This window comes from Vicugna pacos, chromosome 4 (genome assembly GCF_048564905.1).
Source record: "Vicugna pacos chromosome 4, VicPac4, whole genome shotgun sequence".
Lineage (NCBI taxonomy): Eukaryota > Metazoa > Chordata > Mammalia > Artiodactyla > Camelidae > Vicugna > Vicugna pacos.
In genome coordinates this window covers 14,756,738-14,774,199 of record NC_132990.1, presented here as the reverse complement: position 1 = coordinate 14,774,199, position 17,462 = coordinate 14,756,738, and the positions used below count along the sequence as shown (strand labels likewise).

The 17,462-nt window shown below is 35.7% G+C and overlaps 1 protein-coding gene across 2 annotated transcripts in view; it reads right to left on the bottom strand.

The window, feature by feature from the left end:
- Positions 1 to 17,462, bottom strand: part of LINGO2 (leucine rich repeat and Ig domain containing 2) — a 1,052,619-nt gene that overhangs the window by 439,684 nt on the left and 595,473 nt on the right. The window lies entirely within an intron of this gene.

Sequence of the window (17,462 nt, the reverse complement as noted above, 5' to 3'; positions counted from 1 at the left end):
AAACCACTTGCTGATTAAATTTCCCATTGTTTTCATTTCAGCCTTATCATTTGTTACTCAACAAGAGGAATGCCCTGTACTGAATCACTGTTAATGTATCTGAATCTTAGTTTCACACCTAGAAGTACCACCAAGAATTCGAGAGGCTTTGTAACTGAAACCCTATCCTCCTCGCACTGATCCTCTCAGGACCTGAAGTTCCCTCTCCAAAATCCTTTAGCTAGTAAGTGGGTCCTTATTACTTGCTTTCCAATCTGTTGCTCCTGGTACCTGTCTGATGACCACTGCCAGGCTTACCTAACTCGTCACCGACAAAACCTTACATTCTTCCCCATCTTACTCTTGAGTCTTCTTGATCAACTACCCACTCTTCAAAGCCTGCCCTAGCTACACATTCTAACCGCATTGTTTATCTTGAATGATGTCCCAAGGTTACATACTCTAAAAACTGGAGAAGAGCAAAAGCCAAAAGAAGCTATGAATTATCTAAAGTGGTACACTCCTGTCTTATGGGCCTTTGGATACAGGGGCAAGCTGTCAGCAAGGTAATGGAGCCCAAATCTGAACGCTGATTCTGCACTACAAAAGTCCAATGTGACAACATGGATGTGGTTAATAATCACCCGTAAAATAAAATCCTAGCATCACTAACTACATGTTCTATTCCAATACTCCCAACAGGACACTACGAAGTGATTTTGCAATAATTTGCAAAAAAAGTAAATGATACTTAAATTACGAGAATGGCATAACTGAATTCTACAAAGCAAACAAGACATATTCTACTATCATGTTCTGATTCTTTCATCTGTTACTCCGAAAATATGCTTTTAAAAGTTTTTCAAAAGGATAAAAAGGAGAATACTCAACACAAACTATGTACGATGTATTTCACATATAATTTTTTCATTGAATCTTCACAATAACTTTGTAAGTTAGATGTTTACATACCTATCTCACAGTTAATGACTCGGATTTAGCAGACCGCTGAAGTTCAACAGGGATGGTGGTAATTTTCACCTCACTGAGTTGTTGAGAAGAATTAACAGAATTGTGAGTTGAATCAGTGTCAGCAAACACTGACTGAGTCTCTCCCATGTGCTGCAAAATGCCATCTGCGTTATCTCATTTAATGTGTTTAAAAGTGGGTAAAAGGGCATTCAGTATAAGTATTAGTATTAGTATGAACCCAAGCCTTACACAGATTTTTGTTCCTCCAGGTTAGGATTAATGTCTTGTTCAGTTGCACTCTTAGTATTAGATAATGTTCCTGGTTCATGGAAGATGCTCAGGAATAGTGTATTTACCAAAGGAAACATTATCATCTGGTATTTTTAAAAGGTTACCTGGAAATATTTGGAGGACTTAAAATGTCTGTACTATTATCATAATATGATTTTATGTTCTTTGTAACTTTCAGTGAAGGCAATATATTTGCATATTGTTGTTACTAAAGAAAACATCTTCTCAAGTTACATGAGAGAACTTATAAACAATAGAAACCAGAGCTGACTTGCAAAAGTTCATTTTTAAAATTGGTCACACATTTCTGTCTTCCTTAAAAATAATAAATGGCATAAGCATATCTTTATGTGTCCAAGGAATTTACTTCAATATCCCAATAATTTCATTTTTGTAAAATTTCTGATCTGTGTATTTGAGTGTGTCTTTTACTATGACCATTTTTATTCTGTTGGCTGTCCCTTTTGGACACTGCCAGTACATCTGATTTTAAAAGACTCTCTGCCTCTTTCTAATTTTCTGTAGTCTAGAAAATCAGATAATAGAACCAGTAGTATTCATGCTCATTATAAGAGCAAATGTATAATGTGCAAAGACCCACATGAGATGTGATGTCTGTTCTTAAATTTCACAATCCTTTTAGGATCTTAGGTGCTTAGTGGTCAAGGTAGCAAAATCAGTGACCTAAGGATAAATAAAAGATCGGTGTGTTTACAAAACTACGTGAGGACTATTAGAAAAATACAGCCTATGCTAACTTATATATATTTCCCAATACCAAAAACTTAGCCTTGAAGTATAGAAAGGCTTTAAAAAATATGGATTATAGGCTGCTTGCTAAAAGTAAAGGATGCTACTAAGATTACACATCAGAATAGAGTGTAGTAGAGAAAAGATGGGAAACTGAAAAACTTCATGCCATGTAGTTAGAAAAATGTTCTTTCAATGAGAAGAAACCATGTTAAATATAGAACATTTCTAACAGGAAATTTCACTTCTCCCCTTGGGAATTAGTTCCTTTTCCATATGGGTATTTGAGAAAGGGTTTCAAGCTGGGTGGTGTTCCATGTGCATATATTTCGCCCAGCCTGGAGGACAGGTGGGGTTAAGTTAAGAAAAGACAAGTGATCAAGAACTCAACTTCACAATACAAACAGGGTTAAAAATGTCTAGAACCCCATGTCTCTATTCCTCTTAAGTTCAATTTTATTAGAAATTAATTTTTTAAATTAATGAATTAAAAATATTAATGTCCAAAAGGTTAAAAGTGCCTAAATATCACTGCAACGGCAACACGGTCCTAAACACCTGGTCACAAATCCACTCCTGCTTCTCCTTCCTCACCATCATCATCGTCTATCGCTTCTCTCTTTCAAGAGAAATCTGCAGCTGGACAGAAATATTTGATTCACTTTATAACAACATAAAATGACAGAAGATAGTACTGGAAATTGAAGTTGACTCTAAAGGAATACAAGTCAAAATAATGTTCCAGATGGGCATTTTAAAATGTATTACACAATATCGAGATGGTAAGACAATTCTTGATTCACCTTATTCGGAGCCGAAAGTGCTATACAGTATTTTCACAACCTCAGTGTTCTCCCCCAGCCATCCATATCTCACTGCCAGTTATCTGGGGGATTTCTGCAAAATGGTGCCTTCCAGCCTGGTGGGGCATCCTACATTTTAAATTTATTTTGTCAAAGATAGTAACACATTTAGTGTCAAAGTACTCCCAACTAAGTTGAGAGCATGGCTTTTTCTCTTGATTAAAAATGGCAGTAAAATAAAGAAAACCTAAAATAAAATTTAAAAAAGAAATGTTATATTTTTAAAATATGCAAAGCAATTGCTTTAATGAATATTAAATATTTGGCATTGGTGTCCTGAGAAATAATTCCCTATTTATGAATTAGTGTCATTAGTTTTCCTTTGGGGTTGGGGTAGGAGGCAGGTAGAGATGGCACAGGGATAGTTTATGAGAGTCTAATATAGACAGAGTTTAGAAAAAACATCAAGATCCAAAGAAAAGTGGTTGAAGTAGCAGTTCCTGATTGTATCTGTTCAAGATTTTCAGGCAAGAAAAAGTAAACAGTATGAGATCCGTGACATCACGGAGACTACATGACTGTACTTATTTATCTTACCTAATTTTTTCAACTCTTTTTTGAGTTAGATCTCAATGGTCCATTTTATTTATGAGGGAACTAATCCCCAAAGAGAATAAGTGACTTAGTCTAAGGTAACACAGTCAAAACCAGTGGAGCCAGGAATTGAAGTGTGATCTGTCTGCTTCTAATTAATATGAACGTATCTTTGCTTATAAATTTGTTTGTACATTACATGTTTATAAACTTATAAATGTATTTTTTCTTCCAAAGTTATCCTTAATCTTATTACTAATCTTTATATTTATCTTTGCTTAACCTTAGTCTTAACCACGCTACCTTCTTATCATAGACCGGAGAAACTGAGTAGACTTCCCAGAGAACCTGACCTGACCCATGACTGCACAGGCAAAGAGAGGACAATTCCCTAGCTCCCACTATTATTGTCAGAAGCCATGCCAGGGTCCTCAGGGTGATATTCTTCTTTCAGTGTAAATAGTACAGAATTATTACAGATACATTGGTTCAAATAGTGTTTTAGGAATTAATTTAAAAAAAAACTAGCATCCTTATTTTCATTTCAGAATCAATAAAAGGGCACTAACATTCATTATGCTCTAACCAACAAATCTTATACCCGAGTTTTCAATGGCCTCTCACTTTGAACAGAGATCAAGCGCACTTGGTACATGAATGAAGACTATATATAGGTGAAAAAAGGAGTTCAAGTTTTTGTCACCTTTATCCTCAATCATTATTAGAGAGATCTAAAATTCAATCATTTATATATAAATGACTTTTTATGTTTGTGCTCTTATTTATCAGAAGCGTGAAAGTTTATCAGAACTGCTCAGACTCAGAATACTAATGCTGGAAATATCCTTAGGCATCCTTTGTTCTAATTATGTTCCCCCACTGCTCTATAGACAAATAAGTAGAGACTTGATGAAGTAACATAGATTCACAGACTAACTTAAGGAGCAGAAATGAGTAGAAATCAACTTCTGTGTATTTTTTCAAAGGACCACGTGCTGCACTAACCATATACTGTACTAATACTGACCACATTTTTTTGGTTTAAAATTTGGAAAGTTGCCTCTCCTAGGATTTCTATGCCATCTCAGGAACATCTTAATGAGCAATACAATCCATTTGTTTTGACCTGAAATTCTGTAAGACAGCACATGTCTGCAAATTGTGGAAACCACATGTAGGGCTGGATACTCTGGGCAGAGAAGCCTAGAGCTAGAAGATCACATTTTAGGTTGGGGAACCACAATGTTTCAGTTTGCTAGGACCATCCTAGTTTATACTGCTACCTCCATGCAATAATTAATAACAGCATCAAGGATTTCTTGATTTGGACAATAAATTTTATGATCCACAAATTTTAGGATAAGGAAATATTACCTCTAGTCTTTGTCATAAGAGACTATAAGTCTTGCTTAAATACACAATAGTCCTTATTTAAAGGCAAATGCAATTACAGAGTAGAGCTTAATTGTTACTTTGAATTTAATGTGAAGGAAATTTTCAAATTCTTTTTCTCTGAAATCTAAAATATAATTCATTTATTAAGGGAGTAAGATGGCAGAGCAAAAGAATACTGGAATACAAGGCAAAAAGAACATTAAAAGAAAAAATTCAAAAAAAAAAAGGATGAAAACTGAAAATGAGGAAACCATTCACTTGTCTTCCAATTTTGCCTATGGATAATCTAGGTTTTAGGTATATAAATACTTTCTGTTTCTACTGAGAAAATAATCAAGTTACATGAAGTAAATAGATGGGATTTAGCCTTGGCAATTAGGAGAGAATGGTCTGTAGAAAGACCATTTGAGCTGCCATAAATGAAAAATCACAGATTTTACTTGAAGTTACAAAGACAAATACATGTGCGTGTGTGTACTTTGCATATGTGCAGTTTTGTGAAAAAACACACTTGATATGGCTTCAGTGAAGGGGAGGAAGCCAAGACGAGCTATCAAAGAGTTTTATAATTTATTTATAAAAGTGAAAGAAAGGAAATACATAGTGATTTAATGAAATTAGGGTAAGTCTATGTTAGCTGTTTTAACTGCGTGTACTTGGCATGAAAAAATCTCAATGGAACTTGTAAATTTAAAGCACCTTGAATTCACTCCTTCCTTTCATAATAAAGATCATAGTTTTTTGTTCATTTGAAGTTACAGAAAATGAACTTGTTTTTTTCTCAGTGTACTTCACATTATGCCTCCACAAAGAGAGAATCCATCAGTGATATAGTATCAAGAATGTTGCTGTGAATTTTCCAGATCAATAAAACTTGCTAGGATTTTCTGAATTCTTCAAGACTAAACATTTCCCTAACACTTAGGGTTAGGGAGAAGGTGTCTTTCTGTCCAGGGAAACCTGTTTCACTTCATAATCCTAGTAGTCCATGACATGAACCCTGATTTCATAATACAATGTTTAGATTTTTTTTTCTTGTAATTAAATAAGTAAAGGAATTCTACATACCACGGAACCTAAGCTTTAGAGTAATTGGCACAAATTCTATTCCAATGTTATAATATAATTACCTCTTTATCTTTCTTTTCTTCTACCAGACAAATAATAATAATATAATCAGGTCTTTTCTATGTTTACATTTCTTGAAAAATAAACATGCATTACTATAAAATAACTTACCATTATGTTATAGTTGTTTGATAAATGGGCATTCATATGTTTTTTAAAATAACTCCCACTAACAGATGCTTTTATTTGCTAGTACCTCGAGTGATTTTTGTTTCTGAAGCATACATTAAACATACAGTTCACTTTATGTAAAACTAATTACAAGTATTCCTCTTTTGAATGCCATGTGTGTAGGAGAAATCCATAAATGACATCTGGGTTATAATCTTGGGGAAAATAAACATGCCAAAATGAAGAGATCACAATCTCCATATTTCCTCTCAATTTTCTGTACTCTTTTGTTAAATAAGTGCTTTTAAAAATTCTTGGTGAAGGTCATCATCAGCTTTTTATTTTTAGGGTGGGAGATGTCGCTATAGAAAATTAATAGCTCACTTCCTTAAGACTTTCAGCAGAGTATTGATTTCACTATAATTGTCACTTAAATTTCAAATTTTCTTTTTTTATTAAATCTAGCAGAAGGTATAAATAAATTTTTGTAAATACCTCTACAACACGTGGGTATTACTTAACCGTTGGAATAGTGCTACAAATTGATTAAACATTACTAAAATGATTGCCTATACAGAATTAACTCCAAACTAACTCTGTTGCTAAGACACAGAGACAAAATAGGTAGAATTGATTTACTAATAAAAATAATTTAGCAAAGGGGACTATATTCAATATCTTATAATAACCCAGAATGAAAAAAAATGAAAATGAATATATATATATATATATATATATATATATATATATATATATATATAAATGAATCACTATGCTGTACACCAGAAACTAACACAACACTGGAAATCAACTATACTTCAATTAAACAAATAACTTAGACTCTTAATCTCAGCATTTTCTCCCTTCAATCATATATTAGAGTAGCAAACAATGTAGAAGGAACCATGTTGACATGAAGACCTTTCGATTCTGCCTTCCCTATGATGACAGTTTTAAAACATATTTTTCAGGCATTGGAATTCTACTATATCAATGCTGAAATCACATCCAAAACAAACCATAATTCCTTAAATACCATAATGTGCACTCACTCCTTCAAAGGTGAGATTATATCGCTATTCTATGTTTAAACAAAGAAATGATTAAAATCAGAAAATTAGAATAAAATTGAAGTAAACAATATTGTTGTTTCATATCATTACTTTTAATGAGTAGAAATTGGCTGATTTACTAAATTTTTTTTTAAGACTAATTTTACAGGGTACTTACTGGCATCATATAATGTAAATAAAAGTTATATTGCACATTAGTCTTTTCCTTTGAAATGGCAATACTGTATTATATTCAAAAAGCATTTGAGTCAAAGTGTAAAAATAATAATCAAGAAGATGGCCTACTAGGAAGCCTTAAGCCCTATTCTTCCACGGCAGGGGGTTTGTAGGGGGGAGGTGAAAAACACAACTATACATTAGTTTATGAAAATAAATTTTGTGAATAACTTTATGGAAACTCTGGAAACCAGTCAATGAGCCACAGCAACCAAGCAAATGCCTAATCAAGAAAAGGCACATTCAAAATGGTAGGAAATTTTGTGATGATTTTACTCACCCTTGCCCCATTCCCTCACCTGCACAGTGTTGCACAGACAGGAGGAAGTGGCCGAATTGCTAGTTCCCTTCCTTGGGTCAGAATGAGCAGCCTAGGATATATTTGCAGAGTTTTAACCTGTCTGAGCTCTGACAAGGAACTGGCTTCTGTCTCACCTGACTCAAAGCTTAAATTGGAAAGAGCAGCATAGTTTAGATTTCAGGCTGGAAGCCATGTAAAGAGTGGCAGGCGTGTAGAACAGGAAAAATACAGATCCGCAGAGGCCTGGGGGTAATGTATAACAGGTACCAGGTACAAAGAAAATGTAATAGAATATCTAAGACACTGAAGACACTGAGAAGAAGCTGGAGTAAGTCTCTACAGGAAATTAAGACTTTAAAGTGACATCAGTGAACTGTTGAACTAGGAAGCTCCAGGCTCTTACTCTCTTCCAGAAATATTAAGGGAACAACTATAGATTGACTAGATAGCTTTGGGGGAGCTCTGGAGACAAATAAAAGACCTACAGTGTGCATGGGCTATTGTAGGAAAGAAAGTATACACAAATGCCCAGGCAGGACACATGCCCAGAAGAGGTCTGAGAAGCCTGCATCTTTGTACTGGGCTTGTTAGTGAAGGTCTTCTCCTGCACATAGCCAGTCTGTAAAGACTGGGAAAATGGCTTCCTTTTCAAACGCCCACTTTTTAACAAGAGATCACAGGCACCGAAAGAAACAGAAATATGGCCCATTAAAACGAACAAAGTGAATCTCTGGAAATTGTTCCTGAAGGAACACATGCACCAGACTTACTAGAAAAGACTTTAAAACAGCTATCTTAAATATGAAGAAGCTAAGGAAAACATGGACAAAGAACAAAAGGAAAAAAGTGACATATGAACAGATGGGAATATTTTTAAAAAGAGATAGAAATGATTTTAAAAGACCAAAGTAGAAATTCTAGAGCTGACAAATGTAATATATGAATTGAAATATTTACTATGGGATTCAACAACAGCTTCGAACAGGCAGGAAAAAATAAGTCAGTGAACTGGAAGACAGGTTATTCAAAATTCCTGAGTCTAACAAGCCAAAAGAAAAACAAGAATGAAGAAAGGTGAAGGGACTTAAGGGACATATATTTGTGTGCTTAGGCCAAAATACACATAATGGAAGTCTCAAAAGAAGAGAGAAGGGGGTAAAGAGAATATATGAAGAAATAATGACTGAAAAATTCCCAAATGTGAGAAAAGACATGGATCTGCAAATCTAAGAAGCTCAATAAACTCCAAGTAGGTTAATCTAACCACACTAAGAAAAATTATAATCAAACTGCTGAAAGCCGAAAACAAAGAATCTTGAATGCAGCAAAGAAAATCAACTTATTGCATAAACTGAATTTCATTAAACTGTCAGCATATTTATCAGCAGTAGCCTTGTCAGACAGAAGGTGGTAAGATGAAGTATTTAAAGTGCTGAAATGAAAACAAATTAAAAAAAAAAAACTTGTCAACCCAAATATATCATTTGGCAAAAGTACCCTTAAAAATGAGGGGGAAATTAAGGCATTTCCAGACAAACAAATGCTGAGAGAGTTCATCACTACTAGATCTTCCCTACAAGAAATGTTAAAAGGAGTTCTTTCAATTGAATTAAAAACATGCTAGACAGTAATTCAAAGTCATCTGAAAATAGAAAATTCTTTAGAGAAAGTAAATACATGGACAAATATAAGTAACATTATTATTGTAATTTTGATTTATAACTTTACCTATTATTTTCTACAGGATTTAAAGGACAAATTCACAAAAATAAATATAAGCCTATGTTAATGGGTACACACTACACAGAGATGTAGTTTGTGACATCAATAATATAAAGGGGGAGTGGTGAAACTATGAAAGAATAGAATGCTCGTGTGTAGATTGACATTGGTATATGGAAAAGTTATGGAGACGGATGGTGGTCACAGCTGCATAACAATGTGAATGCACTGGATACCACAAAACTGTACACTTAAAAATGGTTTGAACAGTAAATTTTATATAATATATTTTTTACTACAATGAAAACACATTTAGATCTAGGTAGGTTCCTTTTCTCTTAGTTTTATCGAGATATGACATACATCACTGAATAAGTTTGTGTACAGCATAATGACTTGACTTACACATATTGTAAAATGATTACCATAATAACTTTAGTTGATATCCATCATCCCATATAAATACAAAAAAATGTTTTTTCCTTGTGATGAAAACTCTTATGATCTACTTTCTTGATAACTTTCAAATATACCACAAAGCAGTGTTAACCACAGTCATCCTGCTGTACATTGTATTCTGAGGACTTATTTGTCTTGTAATTGGATGTTTGTAGTTTTGATCAGCTCCATTCTATTCCCTTGGCTCCCTCCTCTGGTAACCACAAATCTGATCTAGTTAATTTCTGATAACCTGGTTTCATTTTGCAAAAGCATGCCACTTGACAACACAGTATCAGATTATGCACTTCCAAGTTGTCTCAATAATGTATCAGGCAAGCTCTCACACTGTTTAGAAACTAATAGTGCTGGAGGCAAATGAACCATTACACAGCGCACTAGAGGAAATGCCTGGGAGAGAGATGGAGCTGTCACACACGCTGCATGGGTGAAAGCCCCAGGCCCTCTGTCAAAACTGTGCTGCTCTCCTGGATCATTTTCATGCCTCCTGCCCATGTGCCATCCCTAGTTCCAAATGGCTGGACAAATAGTTTTCCCAACACAGAAATGGAGTGTGCAATCACTCTCATGCAATAAACTCTAATCATCACCATTTACCTGTGATTCTGTCATAAGATTTGTTTGTACTCAATGAAACAAGACAAAATGGATAGACTGTAATGCATTAACTAGGTAATGGGAAAGTAAAAATTGAGCAAAATTGATAAGTTGAAATATTTTTTACCAGCAGATCATTTTTAGAAGAAAGAATATCCTGGATGTTAAAATTTTAATCTTATATCTTAAAACAGGTTTATTAAAAAACGGAGGGAGCAGGAAAGGAGAAATAACATATGCAACCGACAATGAAAAATTATAACATAAAAGTATGTTGGTGCTGGTTTTTAAACTATTATTCTTAATAATCATAAAACACATGTAACACAAAAATTATCACTTCAATCATTTTTAAGTTCAGTGGCATTAACTACAGTCACATTGTTGTGCAACCACCACCACCATTCATCTGCAGGACTCTTTCCATCTTGGAAATCTCAAACCCTATACCCACTTAACAATAACTTCTCATTTGCCTGGCTAATGCTCTCCTTAGTTGAGAAGCAAGGCTAGAAGTTCTCCATTTTTATTGAGTGTAGTTGATGTACAATATTATATAAGTTACAGGTATACAATTTTTAAAGGTTATACTACACTTATAGTTATTATAAAATATTGGCTATACTCCCTGTGTTGTACAATACATCCTTGTAGCATATTTTACACATAATAATTTGTACCTCATAATCCTTTACCTTTACTTTGCCCCTTGCCCCTTCCCTGTCCCTACTGGTAACCACTACTTTGCTCTCTATATCTGTGAGTCTGTTTCTTTTTGTTACATTCACTAGTTTATTGTATTTTTTCGATTCCATGTATAAGTGATATCATATATGTCTTTCTATTTCTGATTTATTTCACCTAGCATATACCTTACAAGTCCCACAAGTCCATCCCTATTGCTGCAAATTGCAGGTTTAATTATTATTTTTTATAACTGAGTAGTATTTCCATTGTATGTATGTGTGTGTGTATGTATATGTGTGTGTGTATATGTATATCCATTCATCCAGTGATGGACACTTATGTTACTTCCATTTCTTGGCAATTATAAATAATGTTACTAGGAACACTGGAGTGCATATATCTTTTCAAATTAGCGTTTTGGGTGCTTTTTTTTTTTTTGGATATTTACCCAGGAGTAGAATTGTTGAATCATATGGTAGTTCTATTTTTAGTTTCTTGAGAAACCTCCATACTGTTTTCCACAGTGGCTGCACCAATTTACATTCCCATCAACAGTGACCGATGTTTCCCTTTTCTCCACATCCTCACCAACATTTGTCATTTGTATTCTTTTTGGTGATAGACATCCTAACAGGTGCGAGATATCTGTATTTCCCTGATGATTAGCAATGTTGAGCATTTTTTCATGTGCATGTTGGCCATCTGCATGTTCTCTTTGGAAAAATTTCTGTTCAGGTATTCTGCCCATTTTTAAACTGGGTTGTTGGTTTTTTAGATACTGAATTGTATGAGTTATATATAAATGCTGTACTTCCTTTAGGTGTACAGTGTATGGTAAGGTTGTTTGAGATTTTTCTTGTTTCATGAAGTAAGCTTGTATCACTGTAAACTTCCCTCTTAGAGCTGCTTCTCCTGTATTCCATAGGTTTGAGGTCATTGTGCCATCTCATTTTGCCAAAGCTACCGTATGTATTTTTATGTACCCGGTAGGCTACTTACATTTCTTGACCTTGGAGAAGTAGCCTTATGTAGGAGACATCCTTTGCACCACAGCAGCACACTCCCCTCTCATCACCCAAGATAGATGCTCTAGGAGTTCCCCTGTGAGGGCTGCATGGGTCCTTCCATTGTGGCGGGCTGACTGTATGGGTGGTCTGGTAGGCTTGGTTGGCTCCTGGTCTAGTTAGTTGGTTGCTAGGTCCTGCCTTATGCAGAGGCTGCCAGCTACTCATTGGCAGGGCCAGGTCATGAGGTAACTAACTGCAAAACTCCAGGGGGCGGCTCTGGGGCTAGTTCTGGCTCTCTGCTGGGTAGAGGCAAGGTCCAGAAGACTGTTGTTCACCCACTAGTGGGTGACGCCAGGTCCTGGGGATAGTGTCAGACTACTGGCAGGCAAAGCCACATCCTGGAGTCTGTTTCCAGGGCCCAGGGACTCCAGAGCTGGTGTTAGATCACTGGTGGAAGAAGGCAGTTGGGTACACTGTCTGGGATGTCCTGAAGCTTCTGTTTGCCTGCTAGTGGGCAGGGTAGGTCTGGCCTGCTGTGGACAGGCTGGTTTCACAGCCTTCAGGACTGTGTTTTTCTCACCTCTGATGTTTGCCTTCTGGTGGGTGAGGCAGGTCCAGAGTTTAAAGAAGGCTTCCTGAGGGCAGGACCAGCGCCCAGGGGACTATGGGGCTCATGTCTGCTCACTGGTGGATAGAGCTTGGTCTTCAGCCCTCTGACAGGCAGGGCCATGCACAGAGGCAGCTTTGGGCTCAGGAAGTCTTTAGGCAGCCTGTCTACTGATGGGTGAGGCTGTATCTCTGCCAGTGAGTCGCTTGGCCTGAGGCATCCCAGCACTGGTGCTCACAGGCTATTGGATGGGCACATGTCTTGGTGCTAAGGAGCTAGTGGGAAGGTTTCACAGTGGTGCCTACCACAGTACCAGTGTTCATTTGGTAGAAGGAGCTCCCTAGAATGGCTACAACCAGTGACTATGTCACCAGGGTAAGCTGCAGCCACCCCCTTCCTCTCCAGGAGACTCTCCAAGTCCAGCAGGTAGGCGTGGCTCAGGCTCCTATCAAATTACTGCTTTTGCCCTGGGTCCTGGGACATGTGAGATTTTGTGTGCATCCTTTGAGAGTGAAGTCTCTATTTCTCCTGAAATTAAGCCCCGCTGGCCTTCAAAGTCAAATGCTCTAGGGATTTGTCTTCCTGGTGCAGGACCCCCAGGCTGCGGAGCCTGACGTGAGGCTCAGAACTCTTACTCCTGTGGGTGAAACCCTGCAATATGTTCATTCTTCCGTTTGTGGGTCACTCACCCAGGGGTATGGGACCTGACAATATTGGGAGTTTACCTCTCCGAGCCAACTTGTGGTTCCTTATGTCTTTAGTTGTAGAAGATTTTTGCTGGTAAGTTCCAGTCTTTTCATCAGTGATTCTGCAAATAGGTGTGACTTTGGTGTGCTTGTGCGAGGAGCTGAGCTCAGGGTCCTTCTACTCCACCAACTTGGCCCATCTCTCAATAAGTCGAATTTTTAATGAATGAGATTGCCAGGCTTGCACTTACTTAGTTATATGTTTCATATAATTTTTCATTGTCTAATTTAAAGAGGAATTTTAGATCCCTTTAGACTGAATGTTCATTTCGTGGAGATGGTAATAAGGTTACCACTTTTCTAAGTGCTTTCCCTAAATTTCCATTTGTCTTTGAATTTGGGGGTACCTAAGGAATTGTTGATCTGCATAGCAACATCCCTCTTATCAGTCATCATGGAGATGTTAATAAAAATCACAATGAGATACTACAACACACCTATCAGACTGATAAAATAAAAATCCCTGATCATTACCACGTGTTGGTAAAAATGTGAAACAACTGTAACTCTTAGACTGTGCCAGTGGGAACGTGAATTAGCACAGCTACTTTGGGGAAGTGACAGGATCTACCACAAATGAAAATATAAGCCACATAAAAGTAACTGTACATCTAACAGAAATGTACACATACATGCCCCAAAAGACATGTAAAAACGTAAGAGCTACAAATTGGTCTTGATAAAACAATATATAGCATTGAAAGATAAATTACTACTACACATAGAAGTCTCTGGTGAGTAATATTGAGAGCAAGGGGCCACACAGCAAAACAAGTACAAGTGCTATTATTCCGTTTATATAAAACACAAAGAAAGGTGAAATAGTTCACAGTATTTTAATTTAGGAAAGTTATTACCTTATGGAGGTTTGGGATTTATGACTTAGGGAAAAAAACAGCACCTTCAGTTATATTGGTTATGTCCTATTTCTTAATCTGAATTGTTATTACACTTGCTTGTGGATTTTGTGATAATTTATTGAGCTGTTCACTTACTTGTGCACTGCTCTTAATTACATTTCAATAAAAATCTTTAATTAATCAGTGATATCTGATTATTTTATATGTCAGACAGTATAGATGAAATTAAAATAGAAAAATAAAAATCACTTAATAATTCCACTGGTGCACTAACCAAGTATTTTTTTTCCCCTTACATGTATATTCATACATAGATGATTACTCAGGATGGATAGTTTTTCTAAGTTAACAGAAATTATTAAAATTCTTAAAGGAAAATAAGAAAACCTGAACAGATCAAGCTTCTATAGTCTAGAAGCAAGAAATGTTAAAAAAAAGAAAAAGAAAAAACCCCACCAGATTCAAAATAATCTTTTGTATTGATTTACTACTATATTATCCTGAGTTTTAAAGAGATTTCCTATCTTAGCAAGTAAATTCTTCAGTGATTAAAAAAAAGTGTTTTTCATTTCTTTCTTGAGCAAGACTTTTTTCCCTTGTGATTCTTCGATTAGGGCTTCTTGTTTAATTTATTATTTTTCTCTTTTTTCATGAATAATTACCTACGTGTTTGATTTGTTTTCCAAACTGGTTATTTTTTTTTTCTCTTATAATTTTCATTTGTCCTTATCTTCTGCATTCTAGGAGTGCTTCTTCAGTTTGCTTTCCACAAGTCCGATCATATTAGTTGTTGCCTCCAAAGGCAGATTTAATACTTCTGTTAGATTTTCTGTTTCCTTTCAATCCTTTGCATTTCAACTTTATCAATCTAAATGGCTTTTACTTCTAAGTTCATCAACATAAGTATAAGGGTAAAGAACAATTTTCTAAAATATTTTTCTGGGTTTTGTATGAACTCATTGTTCTATACATGCTTTACCTCTGAGGCTTTCATTTCCCATGTCAGAGTAACCTTTATCCTGATCGTGTTTGGCTTTGATTGTGTTGTTGCCATTGTTTGTTTCTAGATCTGAGAGTATGAAAAAATCTATTGAAGGGTAGTATTTTTTAACAGACAAGTCAGAAGACTGACCCTTAGCCTTTGGTCCTAATGATAACATGGGTTTTAGTAGAAATCCTCTAAGTTTCACAGCTGAAGATTAAACTGTGGACAACCTCAGACCTAAATTCCAATGAATATCAGGCATTCAAATAAAGCACCTCTGCTAGAATGTTGGTGGACCATCTTCTCTTCACACTGGTTCTCGGATGGTCTCATAGAGTTTAACACACACACACATACACACACACACACAGAGTACTACTGTCACTGTTTCTATTATTACCACACCTGCGATGCCCACTGGGACTCTCTCTCTCCCCTTGGTTACAGTATATTTTCCTAAGTCTTTCCTTCTTTCTACCCTTCTCAGAGTGGGCAAGAAAGGTAATCCTCAAACATATACAGATAAAAAGGCATTGATGGAAGACAGGTGCCATGGTATGGCTGCTTAACTTTCTGAGTGATACAAATCTTAGGTCTCTAAGTTAGGAGGCAGCAAGTAAGTGAGGAGCACAGTCTCTCTGTATCACTTAAGGCCACGGGTTTGCTCTGCTTCAGACTGAATTTCAGTTTAGCAGTGTGGAGCCTTCCCAGAAGCTAATAATAGTTTGGCTGAAAGTCTCAGTTTTGAATTTTGTCATAAATTTTCATCTTTCTCCACGCCCTTATAGCCATTTAAAACTGCATCAAGCACTGTGAAGCTGTAGAACTTCAAAACAACAACTCTGTCTGACATCTTAAACTATAATTAAAAAACCATCCCATCAGCATCATTTAGAGGAAAATTCAATCTTCCTCTAATATTTACTCACAACCAAAAGTTATTCCTGAACATCTGTGCGATATTACTTTGGCACAGATGGCAAAATAGTTATTAATAACATTGCAAATGTAAATATTGGATCCATTTCAGTAGAACTGAGAAAGCCACAAAACTATCTTACAAAGATAAAATTTCATTGCTGACTCAGTGTGCATTTTACTTTGCATCAAAAGTGCTGCAATTTTTTTGGTTGTTTTTAAAACAAAGGAGTAACATTTATTTTCAGGCTTTTTCAGTGTAGTGGGGAGATGAATTCATTCTCATTTCATAACTGGCCAAGATCCACTTTTATCTCTTAGGATTATACACAGTCTATACACTGCTTGGGAAATGACAAGGCCCAGCCTTCTAAACACAACTTAAATTATCTTTTCAAAGAATAAACAAAATGAAAAAAGAAGTGGAAGAAAAAAAAATCTTAAGAATATCTCTCAACAATATACCACATGTCAAATTTTTTAATTCTTTTTTTTATAAACAAGTTTAAAAGAAATCATTCTTATAAATGATCCAACTTTTTAAAAAACGTTGATACCTTTTTTTGTGTCAGTTGCTCTATATAACTCTTTTAAGATGTTTTATCATTTTCAGTTTTGTTGCAGTGGTTGCATGTGAACAATTTGAAATTCGATCTTCTTGTCGCTTAGATTATAAAATTGGCTTCTTACTGTATGTTGAGGCAGTATGGAGCAATATGAAAAGACCCAGACTAGAAAATGGAAGGTCTAGGACTTAGTATTAGATCTGCCTCATAGTAGCTCCTTGATGCTATGGTTCACTGTCTAGTTTACTGGCTAGTGTTAGTCTGCACATGCTGACTGGTCTGCACCATGAGGAGTATGGAAATGGACAGAAAGCACTAGAAACTTTTATAGCCATTTGGTGGAGTAATTGTACATCTGTAAAATAATGACAAGTAGTAATGAATATGTGGGTTTGTGTATTTTGTGTCTGTCTTTGAGTCTTTCCATTTCTCTAGTATTTAATTTTTACCAATTTTATAAAAAACGTTCAGTCTTTAATGGATTAAAATGAATTAACAGTAAACTGACCCTTAACCAGAGTGTGAGAAGCACTGAGCTGTGTCTAGAGAGTCAGTTAACCTGTTGGGACCTCAATTTCTCCATTTCTAAAAATACAGAAACAATCCCTATTTTGTCTTCCATGGAGGTTATGTGACTACCAAACAAAATTACTTATTCATAAATTATTTGTAAACTATAAGACTTCATATAAGCA